Genomic DNA, 12745 nt, shown 5'->3' on the forward strand with positions numbered 1-12745 from the left:
CCACATATGTAAAGCAAAACACTAGACCTTTTTTTTCTGCGGTTGAAAAGATGAGACTTTATACATAAATCATACAATGACAAGACAACTGAAATTAAACAAAAAGTCAACAAATACAACACTTGAAGTAAATGAAGACAAAAGTTGGTGCTAACTCCTATGCCACAAGGGCAGAGTTGTGACTCGTGAGGGTTATATTCTAGAGCCTATAACTCTGCTATCGCCAACAACTCTAATGTGATATTGAACTAGTCGTACAATGCTTTACTCTATTTGTCTCAAAATAAGTGTCTTAATTTTGTACTCCCTTCGTTTCTTTTTAGTCTGCATATAAAATTTGGTCAAAGTCAAACTTTGTAAAGTTTGACCAACTTTGTAGAAGAAAATATCAACATCTACAATACTAAACATATATAGTATGAAAATTAATTTCATGATGCATCTAACATTATTGGTTTCATATTGTGAATCTTTATGTTTTTTTATACATTTAGTCAAAGTTAACAAAGTTTGACTTTGACCAAATCTTATATGTAGACTAAAAAAACGGAGGGAGTACTACATCTGTCTTGCTTTATTAGTCCCCTTTGTATTATGTGCCAAATTATGCCTTAAATTTAACTAACAAAATTTTAATGCATGTCATAAAAAGTAATATAGTTGGAAACTATGTTCAAATACGAATACAAACGATATAATTTTTGGTGACATGTATTAATATTTTGTTAGTTAAATTTATAGTCAAAATTTAGAACAAAATACAATGGGGACTTATAAATACGAAGGTAATACTAAGTTTAGTACAAGGTTGTACTAAGGTTGAGACACTTAGTTAGGGCATCTCCAGCCGTTGGCACCCCAGGGGGCGTCTAAAAGCGCCGCCTGGCGGTGAGCCGGCGCAAAAACTGGCCCTGGGGGCGAGTCGGTCCCCAGCCGTCGGCCCCCAGGGCTGTCCCCAGGCGCGTATTAAAATAAAAAAAGAACCGTTCGGCGAAGTTATAATAAAAACTAGTTAAATTTCGGCCGAACATGGCAAATTTCGGCAAAATTCGCGCATTTTCATTACATTAACCTAATCTAAAAAAGAAAGGGGCTGAAGTCGTCGCCGCCGTCGCTGCCATCGTCGTCGTCGGCCTTCTCCTCCTTGACGCGGGCGCCCCTGCTGGACCCCTGCCCGGCGTCGCCATGGCGGACTGGTGGCGGCGCATCGTCGTCGTCGTCGTCGTCGTCGTCGTCGCTGTCGCAGATGACGACGACTCCACCTTCGTCGCGGCCGCGTCGACACTCCGTGAAGCGAAGCAGGGCGGCGCCCTGGCGCTCCTTCGCCTTCTCCAGGCGCTCCTTCTCCATAGCTATGGAGTCCCTGCGAGCCCATTCCAGGGCCACGTCGTCATCATCGAGCTCTGTTGTCACCGGCGCGGCCGGCTCCTTCTTCACCGGCGCGAGCCCCGGCTCTGTCTTTGGCTTGACAAAGCGCGTAGGAGGAGCCAATGAGCAGGCGTGCCGGCCGCCCTCGTTGATGACGATGCCAGTGCTGCGAGTGCATTGGCCGAGCGGCGTCTCCGCCGCGGGCTTGGCCTTGACGCCGAGCAGGGCCGGAGTGCCGGAGGAGTGCAATGAAGATCGGGAGGAGGAAGAAGAGGAGGACCCGAACCTCCTTGGCGCCCATGGCCCGGCGGCGGGGCGGCCGCCCTCGCCGGGTACGCCAACGGCGGGTCGTTGCCGCCCTCGAGGTACGTCAGCACGCCCTCGAGTGTGCGGCCGGGGACGCCCCACCACAGGTGGCGCCCCTCGCTGTTCTGTCGGCCGCCAACCACCGGCGCGCCGTTGATGGACGCCAAGCGCTGCTGCTGGCGGCGCTCGAAATACGCCGCCCAAGCCGCGTGGTTGTTGGCGGCGTACTGGGGGAGGGAGAGTTGGGCGTCGGTGAGGGAGGCGCGCACGACCTCGACTTCCTCGGCGAAGTACTGCGGCTTCGCCACGGCGTCGGTCAACGGGGGAATGGGCACTCCCCCGGCGCTGAGCCTCCACCCCGTCGGCCCGGCGCGCATGTCCGGCGGCGCCGGGATGTTCGCCTGGAACAGGAGCCAGGACTCCTGTTCGCGGAGCGAACGGCGGCCGAAGCCGTTGGCCGCCGCCTCGTCTCCGGGGTAGCGTTCCGCCATGGCGACGGACTCGGGAGAGGTAGAGAGATAGAGGGAGGGGCTGGGCGGCGGCGCTCGGGAGAGGTAGGGAGAGGGAGGAGCTAGGCGGCGGCGAGGGGCGGGGCTGGTGTGGGCACAGGCGAGTGCAGGCCACCGGCTATATAGTCGCGCCGCACCCGTGTGTGCGTGTGTGAGGGAGGGGAGGCGTCGGCGCGCCGTCCCGTGACGCGTCGCCCGTGAGGAATCAATGGCAAGGCTGACCGGCGGCAGCCTTGGCATTGATTCCCCGCGGGAACCGAGGCCGTTGGGGGAAGACGAGGCGCCGTGTCGCTGACGTGGCGGGCCCACGGCTGTTTCGCGCCAAAACAGTTCGCCCCGGCGCCCCCGGGCGCTCCCCAGCGCGCCGGGTTCGGCCTGGGTCCGCCGGCGCTGTTTTCGGCCCAGGCCGGCGAAAATCGGGCTCCTGGGGGCGCGACTGGGCCGTTTTTTTGGCGCCGGCGCGAAAAAATCGCTTGGGGAGGCCTTCCTGGGGACGCGGCTGGAGATGCCCTTAGAGACGGAGAGAGTACGTCTATAACATAGTCACGTGTCGAAATTTGATGAACTGCTGAGTAAAAATATTTGATTAGTTTTACATCGCGTTATAATCACTGGTTCAACTATTTGCAGCCGGTGACTACATATTTACTTAACAAACACTCGCAAAAGCCATTACCAAAAAGCCTTTCTAAAGAAGTACCATATTGCTCTCGCCATCTCCAACAACTACGTACTGTAATACATAATTTGTCAGGCAGGCTGTTGTTCTGGATCCAATTTGGGTGAACTGTTGATAACAGATAATTCACTTGTCCTACTTGAGCAACCAGCATTGCTCCTATTCCTATATGTACCCTTAGCATACTCCTAAACTATCTAAGAAAACCACCAACCACCAGAAGCAACATCAGCAGCAGTAGCGGGCGAAGCTCAGTTAGCTACATATAATGGGCTCGGAAATGGTCGCTGGCCCAGCTGCTGGCGACGAGGAGGCGTGCATGTACGCGATGCGACTTGCCGCTGCATCTATCCTACCGATGACGCTCAAGGGCGCCATGAGCTGGGCATGCTCGAGGTCCTGGTGAGCGCAGGCGGGGAGATGTTGTCGCCTTCGGAGGTGATTGCGCGGCTGCCATCCAAGGCGGCCAATCCGGACGCGCCGGCCATGGTGGACCGCATACTGCGGCTGCTGGCGTCGTACAACGTAGTGTTGTGTGAGGTCGACGAAGGTGAGGACGGCCTCTTCGCCCGCCGGTACGGCTCCGCACCAGTGTGCAAGTGGCTCACCCCCAACGAGGACGGTGTCTCCATTGCCGCGCTAGTCCTGATGATCCAGGACAAGGTCAATATGGAGGGCTGGTGAGTTTGATCGTTATTTTCTCAAGACTATTGTTCTTTTGGACTGTTTTTCTCTTCCACTCTTCCTCACCTTTGGGTGTCTATATTTCTACTAATTATGGAATATTTTACTAACTATTAAACTCAACAGTGAAGTCTCATACTTGACTTCAGTTGATGTCAATATATGGTGTTTCTATTCCATACAATGTTGTTCTCTCAGAAAAACACATATTAATTAGCTTTGACACATTAGTATATATACATATATATATACAAGATGGACGTATGCATCACAATGATGCAGAGGACGGGGTTTATTCCGAATTTCTGACACACACACACACACACACACACACACACACACACACACACACACACACACACACATATGCGTCATCAAATATGGCCAACTTTGTATGTTCTTGCAAGTTTTTAAAATGAAATATCATGTAGAGCTCCTCCAATATCATGAATTTCAGATTTCAGTGCTAAAAGTGCTCAAAACATCAAGCATTGAAATCTTTTTCTTGTGTATATCTCCTCGGATGTTTTTTTGGCTTGAAAACTTGCAAGCACCTACAAAGTTTGATCATATTTGATGTTGCAAAGTTTCATTTTTTTTCTAATTTACTGTTCGTAGAGGATGTAGGGGCACTCGAGATCTGAAAAACCACTCTCCTTTTCTAATTATCTCTCCATTATTTTGCATTGTCTTATGTTTTCTTGGCACAAAGAGAATGTTTTATTGTGCACTTGAATTTTTTTTCTAAAATTATTATGTACTTGACATGATTTGTTCCTTACTTTTTTTTGTAAAACATCTTCTTAATTAATCCCAACGTTGTATCTTCTCTTTATGAATATGCATGCATGTGCGGATTCGCTTGCCTATTTTACGTTCACGCATTTTGATATATAACAGTTAATTACCGGTAAGTGAGCGATCCTCGCTTATTTGCATGGAGGAGTGTATTTATGATCAAACAGCATTGTTTTATATAATATCTCTTGTGAAATTTTGCTACGTACTTTGTTCATGAAGTACATGAAAATCAAATTGCTATTTTTTGTGTTCGTTTTCCTTTTTCCTTTAAAATATCATGTGAAGAGGAGTTATATCCCATCAACCATGAAGCTCCAAGATTCCAGTCATTAGAAAGTTATATCTAGTTTTGCGCGTGTGGTGGTGTTTGTAATATATGCGTCTATGTTAACTTGTTGTTTCCAGAAAATAGTTTTACCTACTATGAATTTAGAAATAGACCTGTATTCTTTAGCTATAAAATAATACACTCCTCCATTAATTTTTGGCGGAGTCTAGATTTGGTCCCTCAACTTTAAAACCGGACAACTTGCGCCATTAACTACTGAAACCGGCCAAGATTCATCCCTGGTCACGGTTTTGACCGGTTTTGGTGCTGTCCCAACCCGGTTTTGACCGTGCCGACTCAAATTCGCATACCTTTTCCAAGTCCGTTTAATGTTTTCAAATTCGGGTATTTTTTTCAAATACATGAACTTTTTAAAAATTTATGTACTTTTCCAAATCTGCGTACTTTTTCCAAGTTCACATACTTTTTTTTAAATCCACGTACTTCTTTAAAGTTCCTGTGGTTTTTTTAAAATTCATGTAATTTTTAAAAATTGGCATACTTATTCCTATTCACGTATATTTTTTTGGGTTTGAAAATTTTATGTGAAACTGAAAACATATGCGGATTTGAATATCTTTTACGCGAATTAGAAAAAAATGTGTGGATTTGAAAATTGATGTCAACTTGAAACAAGTATGTGAATTTCAAACAAAGTTCATGGATTGGAAAGGAACAAATCTGCGTACTTTTTTTTAAATCCACGTACTTCTTTCCAATCCATGAACTTTGTTTGAAATTCACATACTTGTTTCAAGTTGACATAAATTTTCAAATCCACACATTTTTTTTCTAATTCGCGTAAAAGATATTCAAATTCGCATATGTTTTCAATTTCACATAAAATTTTCAAACCCAAAAAAATATACGTGAATAGGAATAAGTATGCCAATTTTTAAAAATTACATGAATTTTAAAAAAACCACAGGAACTTTAAAGAAGTACGTGGATTTAAAAAAAAGTACGTGAACTTGGAAAAAGTACGCAGATTTGGAAAAGTACACAAATTTTTAAAAAGTTCACGTATTTGAAAAAAATACCCGAATTTGAAAACATTAAACGGACTTGGAAAAGGTATGCGAATTTGAGTCGGCACGGTCAAAACCGGGTTGGGACAGCACCAAAACCAGTCAAAACCGTGACCAGGGATGAATCTTGGCCGGTTTCAGTAGTTAAGGGCGCAAGTTGTCCAGTTTTAAAGTCGAGGGACCAAATCTAGACTTCGCCAATAACCGGTCAAAATCGAGACCAGGGACAAACCTTGTCCGATTTTGTTAGTTGGGGGTGCAAGTTGTCCGGTTTCGGAGTTGAGGGACCAAATCTAGACTTCAGCAAGAGTTAAGGGACGAAAAGTATACTTTTCTCATAATATAATAATAGATAGTTTCTTAAATCAACATGTTATATATACCTTCTCAGGCAGTTATGACTTCCGACTTTAGTTCTGATAGTTTAGTCTGGCTTGTGATCCTGCGCCAACAGTATCTATTCAATTATAGATTTATCCACCAACTGCCAATTAGTCGATGCAAAACTTGAAACTTCGACCAATGTCCAAGTACTAACTAGAAGTACTGAAAAAAATGTTTTTCTTGATGAATTTGCTTGTAAAGTTGGAAGTTGAACAACTGCATGCCACCATTACTCCACTATCAGTAAACTAAACTAGAAGCTCGTAACTAATTTGCAGGTACCATTTGAAGGACGCAGTCCTTGATGGTGGCCTCCCGTTCCAAAGAGCATACGGGATGACGTTGTTCGTGTACAACAGCACGAACATGCACGTTAACAGCATGTTCAACGAGGCCATGAAGAACCATTCAACCATCATCACCAAGAAGCTCCTTGAGTTCTACATGGGGTTTGACAGTGTGGGCACCCTTGTTGATGTCGCCGGTGGTGTGGGTGCAACCATCCACACCATCACCTCCAAGTACCCGCACATCAAGGGGGTCAACTTTGACTTGCCCCACGTTATCTCTGATGCGCCGTCCTTCCCTGGTGTGGAGCATGTCGGGGGTGACATGTTCGAGAAGGTGCCCTCCGGCGATGCCATCCTCCTAAAGTGGATCCTTCATGACTGGACTAACAAGCATTGCACGAATCTACTAAGGAACTGCTTTGACGCACTCCCTGTTCACGGCAAGGTCATCGTCATGGAAGGCATCTTGCCGTTGAAACCAGACTCAACATCCAGGGGGCAGCTGATGTTCTTAGGTGACATGATCGTGCTCATGCACACCCCAGGTGGCAAGGAGAGGCAACAGAGGGAGTTCGAGGAGCTTGCAAGGGGTGCAGGGTTCACCAGTGTCAAGACCACTCACATCTACGGAAATGCGTGGGTCATTGAATTCATCAAATAAATTTCAGTATTAGCTTCTAGTTGTTGCTCCTAAAATCCACAAATGACTTTCGAGTTTCCATCGTGTTTACTTAATTTTGAATCATTAACATATTTTACGTACATAATAAAGGATTTGGTACTTAAGTTGTGCGAGAAATTGCTATTTCTATGTTGAGTAAATTTGGCAATGTTAAGCCTAGGAACTTGTGTGCAGGCTTACGCATATAGAGCACATCAAGCATGTTTATTTTGTTTTTTGTTGTTGAACTGTGTTGTGTTGTGCTATGTTTAGTTTACCCAAATACTTAAAAGTGTCGTTGCACTTTTTGTCAAAGCCGAGGACACGCACTGTAGTCGTCAATCGCGTGATGCGGAAAAAATGCATGGTAATTTGACCCCACCCGTTGGCAAAAGGGGATGCAAAGCAAGTACATTTAATGCAACACGTTCACATACTGTGTAAATCAAGGTCTCTTATATGCATTAAATTTCATTTTGTAAAACTTTGAAAAGCTATAACTTTTGAAGGGAACGTCGAAATTGTAATCCATTTTCGTAGCTAGGTTTCTCGCGAGGAGTTCTTCAAAACAGATTCCGTGAGGGTAGATTTCGACAAACTTTTAGTGCTACATGTGCAGACTTCCTATTTGTTCTCTTACCATAACCGTCAATTAGCCCGAGGCCCTCCTAAGTTGACTACTTTGACTGTCAAGTAATCACACTATGACTCTCCAATTGGCTAACATTGTCCTCAGTTGCTTACTATGAACCAATAGTATTGTAATAATATCCTAATTTGTACTGCAATAGGTTTTTATGTAGTACGCAAATTAGAAATTATGATAGGCAATTTTCATAGTAGAGTAGGCAACTGAGCATCTGTGGTAAGTAAGTTCGTAGTGGTATAAATAGTACTCCCTCCGTTTCAAAATAAGTGACTCGACTTTGTACTAACTTTGAAGGAGTAGTACACTAGGCATAGTAGGCATCACAGGTAAGATGCAGATGTGTTGCTTGTAGTAGTTTATAAGTTGGTTTACCATGATTGATAAGTTACATACATTGGAAACTAAGTTGTAATAGTTTAGTTGCCTACCATACTATGAAAGTTTCCCAGTGTAGTGTGAAATTTGCATATCATAATTCCTAATTTGTCTACCTCGGAAAACTAATTTCTATACTCGCTAGATATGTTAGCAACTTAGAACTGAAGCTACTCAACTTTGTAGTTATGGTAACCCAACTTATAAGGACTCCCCGCTGATAGACAATCATATTAGGCAAACTAATAATAAGTTGTTTCTCTACAGCATTAAAGTTGCCTATGTGGCCGTCCAATTTGTTCATGAAAATTTTAGTCAAACATACTCATATGGAGTCTAGTTTTGAAGAGATCATCCCAAGGAACTTAGGAATGAACACGAAATTTGATTTCAATGCTCGGTTCAAAAGGTAAAACATAAAAAAATGCAAATGCAAATTAAATACATGCTTATTTATGCATTTCCAACTAAATTTCCCACACGTAGTACATTGCCCCTATGTTAGACCACACCCTATTTGTACAAATCCCTAATAGATACTACCCTAAGTTTCCTGCCATGAGTGAATAGCCTAACATCATTCAAAGTTGCATCCAATACTTTTCTGGTATGGTAAGCAACTTACTTCATAGATAGACAACTTAGCAACACTGATGGGCAACTTTTAATGTATTATAGGCAAATGAAATTGTAAAGGGCAGGCAACTGAGCACCACCGATAGGCAACTTCATAGTGTTTTATAAGCAACTTAGAAAAATAATGATAAGAAACTTCATAATATTGTAGGTAAATAATATGCAAACTTAGCAAACTAAGTAGCAACAGTAGGCAACTAACTACCAATAGCAGGCAAATGGGCATCGATGGTAGGGCAATTTCATAATAACTGCAGCCACGACAGGCAAGTTGGGATAATATTAGCAAATTTTCTTGATACAAATAGTGCAATGAAGTTGTTTGTATGTAGCACTAAAGGTGCCACATGTTTTGTATGATTTTCTCATTTTTACACAATGGATCTCGCGAAGGTAGGCAGTGGTCGTAGTCTGCGTGGTTTCCCTACGATTGAGAGCGCGAGCTAGTGAAGTGGAAAGAGGCATCAACAGGGCATCGTCCCGGGGTCCGAGTGGGCTGGATCTGGCCCTGGCGGGTAGCTGAAGTGGCGGCAAGAATGTGCTCGCGTACGGCTCTGGTGGTGGAGGTAGGTGGCGGTGGGTGGCGCTCTTGCCTCAACGAGTTCTGCAAGATGCGTGTGTTCCCATGCAGTGCGTGCGACATGGTTTGGTGTTATCCTCCCAGACTTTCTGCGACTGTGTGAACTGGACTGCTCTGGCATTCTCTTGGTGGCGCCGGTTGAATTGGGAGCTGGTGGGGTGGGTTGCATAGATCTGGGTGAAAACCTGATAGAGATGGTGTCGATGTCGGCGGCGACTTGTTTTGTGGACGTTGATTCCCTCCTTGGGGGTGCCATCGAGGAGCCTATTGCAACCCCGCAACTCATGTCTTGAGACTCCGGGTAAAAACCTTAGATAGGGCGTTCACTACTAGGAAAAGGCCTGCTAGTGGCGCACCTGTTTTGACTACTAATGGCGCACTACTAGCATCACGCCATTAGAATATTTTACTAATGACGCTCCACAGGTGCGCCATTAGTATCTGGTATATATACTAATGGCGCACCATGCAGTGCGCCATTAGTATATCCCACGGTGCGCCATTACTATCTAGCTTAGTAATTGCGCACCACATAGAAGTGCACCATTATTAACAAAAAAATTTCAATTTTTTTCCATATTTTTTTTATTTTTTTTTTCGTTTTTTTCTTAATCTCGAGTCACTATGGCTTAATCTCGGGTCAATATGCTTAATCTCAAGTCAAATGGCACTCTTTGGTCAAACTTCCCGAAAGGTCACTCATCCTCACACTACTCCAGCCCGAACACGCTTAACTTCGCAGTTCTATCCAACCCCAGCACCAGCTCACTTCACATGCACTTGTTGATATATATATCATATCAATCCTATTAAACCTTGTTAATGTCTAGGACTTTGTTCATGTTCATAAGTGTGAACAAATTTTGAAAAAATATTTCAAACTTCTCGGTCATATTACGTATCATATTTTGAAAAAAAAAATCCAATTTTTTTAAACCAATTTTTTCTGTTACTAGTGGCGCACCTAGCAAATGGTGCGCCACTAGTAAGTTTGAATTTTTTTCATTTTTCCGCCCTCTAGATCTTAAAAGCCCCATATATTTCGTTCTGTTAGGTTTTTGAATATGTTGAACGGGGTTCCCCCGGTTCAATTCGTATGTAACTTTTCGAGTAGATGATTTTTCATATAAAAAGCTTTTTAATCAGAGTTCGTATGCAAAAGTTATGCCCATTTTACTAAATTCCAGAGAGATTTTGCAAATAAAGTCGAAATTCATATTTGTATATTTTCCCGACAACTAGATCACATATCACATGGGAAACTTATTTTCTTTTATTTTTTTTTGGTATTTCCAGCATTTTTTTATTTTTTTAAACTGAAAAGGCGGTCTGGAGGGGTGCATTTAGCACCAGGGTTAATAATGGCGCACCTGATGTGTGGTGCGCCATTAGTAGTTTTGAAAAAAAATAAAAAAAATTTGTTAGTAATGGCGTGCGCCATTACTAGTTAAAATTAATAATGACGCACTGTCCACTGGTGCACCATTACTAACATTTTTTTTTCAAAACTACTAATGGCGCACGTTGGGTGTGGTGCGTCATTACTATGTCAACTAGTAATGGCGCACTATCTCATGGTGCGCCATTACTAACATTTTTCTGAAAACTACTAATGGCGCACCACACCACATACACGGTGCGCCATTAATGTTCATATCATCTATAGCCCTTTTCCTAGTAGTGGTTGCCGTATCGGATGATGGTGTTGGTTTCCATTACTTTCTCCTTCGTGCCGTCATTTGTGGAGTTCTTGTGGAGGGCTATCACAATGCGGCTGGTTGAAGAGGGAGGTTGGTTTCGTGGGTGGCCGGTGGGGGCATGTGTTCTGTAGGTGGTGGTGGTGGAAGTGCTTCGCTGATTTAGGACAGGCTAAGTTTTGGTTCCCTCTCTAGATATGGTGGGCTTCCTCTCAGGGATGTTCATGGTGGCGGTAAGGTCTCGATGTTCGACGTCGTGATTCGAATATGTTATAGGTTCTCGTTGCTTTGCATAGTGCCCAAGTTTGGCCATTCGGTGAGGGTGGTCGATGTGGCACCAAGAGGAGGTGCAGTGCTCGTTAATTTCGGTGGAACATTGCCCTTCGGTGGCATTAGTTTTCCGTTCTCGCGATGTCACCTTGGTGATGGGATGCCCTTTGACGACGTTGCGACTCTCCTAGGTCTTCAAGTTGAAGAGGAATCGTTGGGCGGGTCGTGGACTTTTTCCTCTCCATTGTCCCGACGTTTGGTGTTCATTCGATTGATCCAACAAGACTCCTCCGTTCTCTTCTTGGTTTGTTCCAGTTTTGTTCGGTGCCAGGTTCAAGGCTTGTACCGCTAGGCAGAGTTCATTTTGGTTCTCTTTGTTTCCTTGTTCCTTCTTGTGGGTGTCAGGTGCTACATCTTGTAGTCGTTGTGTTGTATCTTGTTCTGGTTTATGAAAATGAAAATGGTTTAGGCCGGCTTTTGCCCGCCGTAGCAACTTCAATAGAAATACTAGAGGGTGGGGCTTCATTATTAAAGATGTGTGTGGTGTGCAATGGCTGCTCTTGCAGGTAATTTGAAGCGTGTCTCGTGTGAACTTCACTTGGAAGCTTTTGCAATACTTTATGCCATAAAGACAACCACTGAGCTAGGTTGTGACTAAGTGATGACGGAGTGATGATAGAAATAGATTCTGTGCAACTGAATAACACAAGAATCTTTCAGCATTAGGGGCTATTTTCAAAGATATTAACATACAACTGCATGTGGTGTTTATGGATGTATGTTTGGCATCTTATCCCCGGACTTCTAATGGAGTCGCAAACATTATACATGCGTATGGTGTTAAACTAGGAACTAGTTTTGTGTAAGATTTGGCTTGGCCAGGTTCCATACTTTGTAAAATTTGTTGTTACTGGTGATTTGTCTTCCCCAGTTGTACAATGGACTGCACTGGGGCATAAGAACATCTCCAGCGGCGTCCTCAACAGGTCCTTTTCAGGTGAATTTTTCACGCCGGCGCTCAAAAATTGGTCCAGTTGTGTCTCCAAGAGCTCGTTTTTCGCCGGTTTGAGTCGAAACTGGCGCCGACGGACCCAGACCGAACCCGGCACGCTAAGGGCGCCCGGGGGCGCCGGGCAAGCTTTTTTGGCGCGAAAGCGGATGGGCCTGCCGAGTCAGCGAGACGCCGCTTCGTCGCCCTCACCGCCTCGGTTCCCGCGGGAATCAATGCGAAAATTGGCGCGCTGCCGCGCCGGTCAGCCTCCATTGATGCCTCACGGCCGGCGCAGTAAACGCGCCCCGACGCGCGTCCAGCCACGCGTCGCCCGGCATGCAGCCCGTCGCCGCCCAGCTACGGCTATAAAAGGCGACCTCCCTGCCAGTGGACGCCACAGCTCTCATTTTCCCCCTCCCCGACGTAGATAGCAACACTCCCCTCTTCCCGACGACGAGAAAGATGGCCAAGAGCTACCCAGGCGATGGCGCGGCGGCGAACGGCTTCGG

At 44.9% G+C, this 12745-nt stretch overlaps 1 pseudogene; it reads left to right on the forward strand.

The window, feature by feature from the left end:
- Nucleotides 1-3130: 3130 nt before the first annotated feature.
- LOC123172100 (tricetin 3',4',5'-O-trimethyltransferase-like) lies at nt 3131-7038 on the forward strand (annotated as a pseudogene).
- Nucleotides 7039-12745: the final 5707 nt, after the last annotated feature.

Source organism: Triticum aestivum, unplaced genomic scaffold (genome assembly GCF_018294505.1).
Source record: "Triticum aestivum cultivar Chinese Spring unplaced genomic scaffold, IWGSC CS RefSeq v2.1 scaffold130180, whole genome shotgun sequence".
Taxonomy (NCBI): domain Eukaryota; kingdom Viridiplantae; phylum Streptophyta; class Magnoliopsida; order Poales; family Poaceae; genus Triticum; species Triticum aestivum.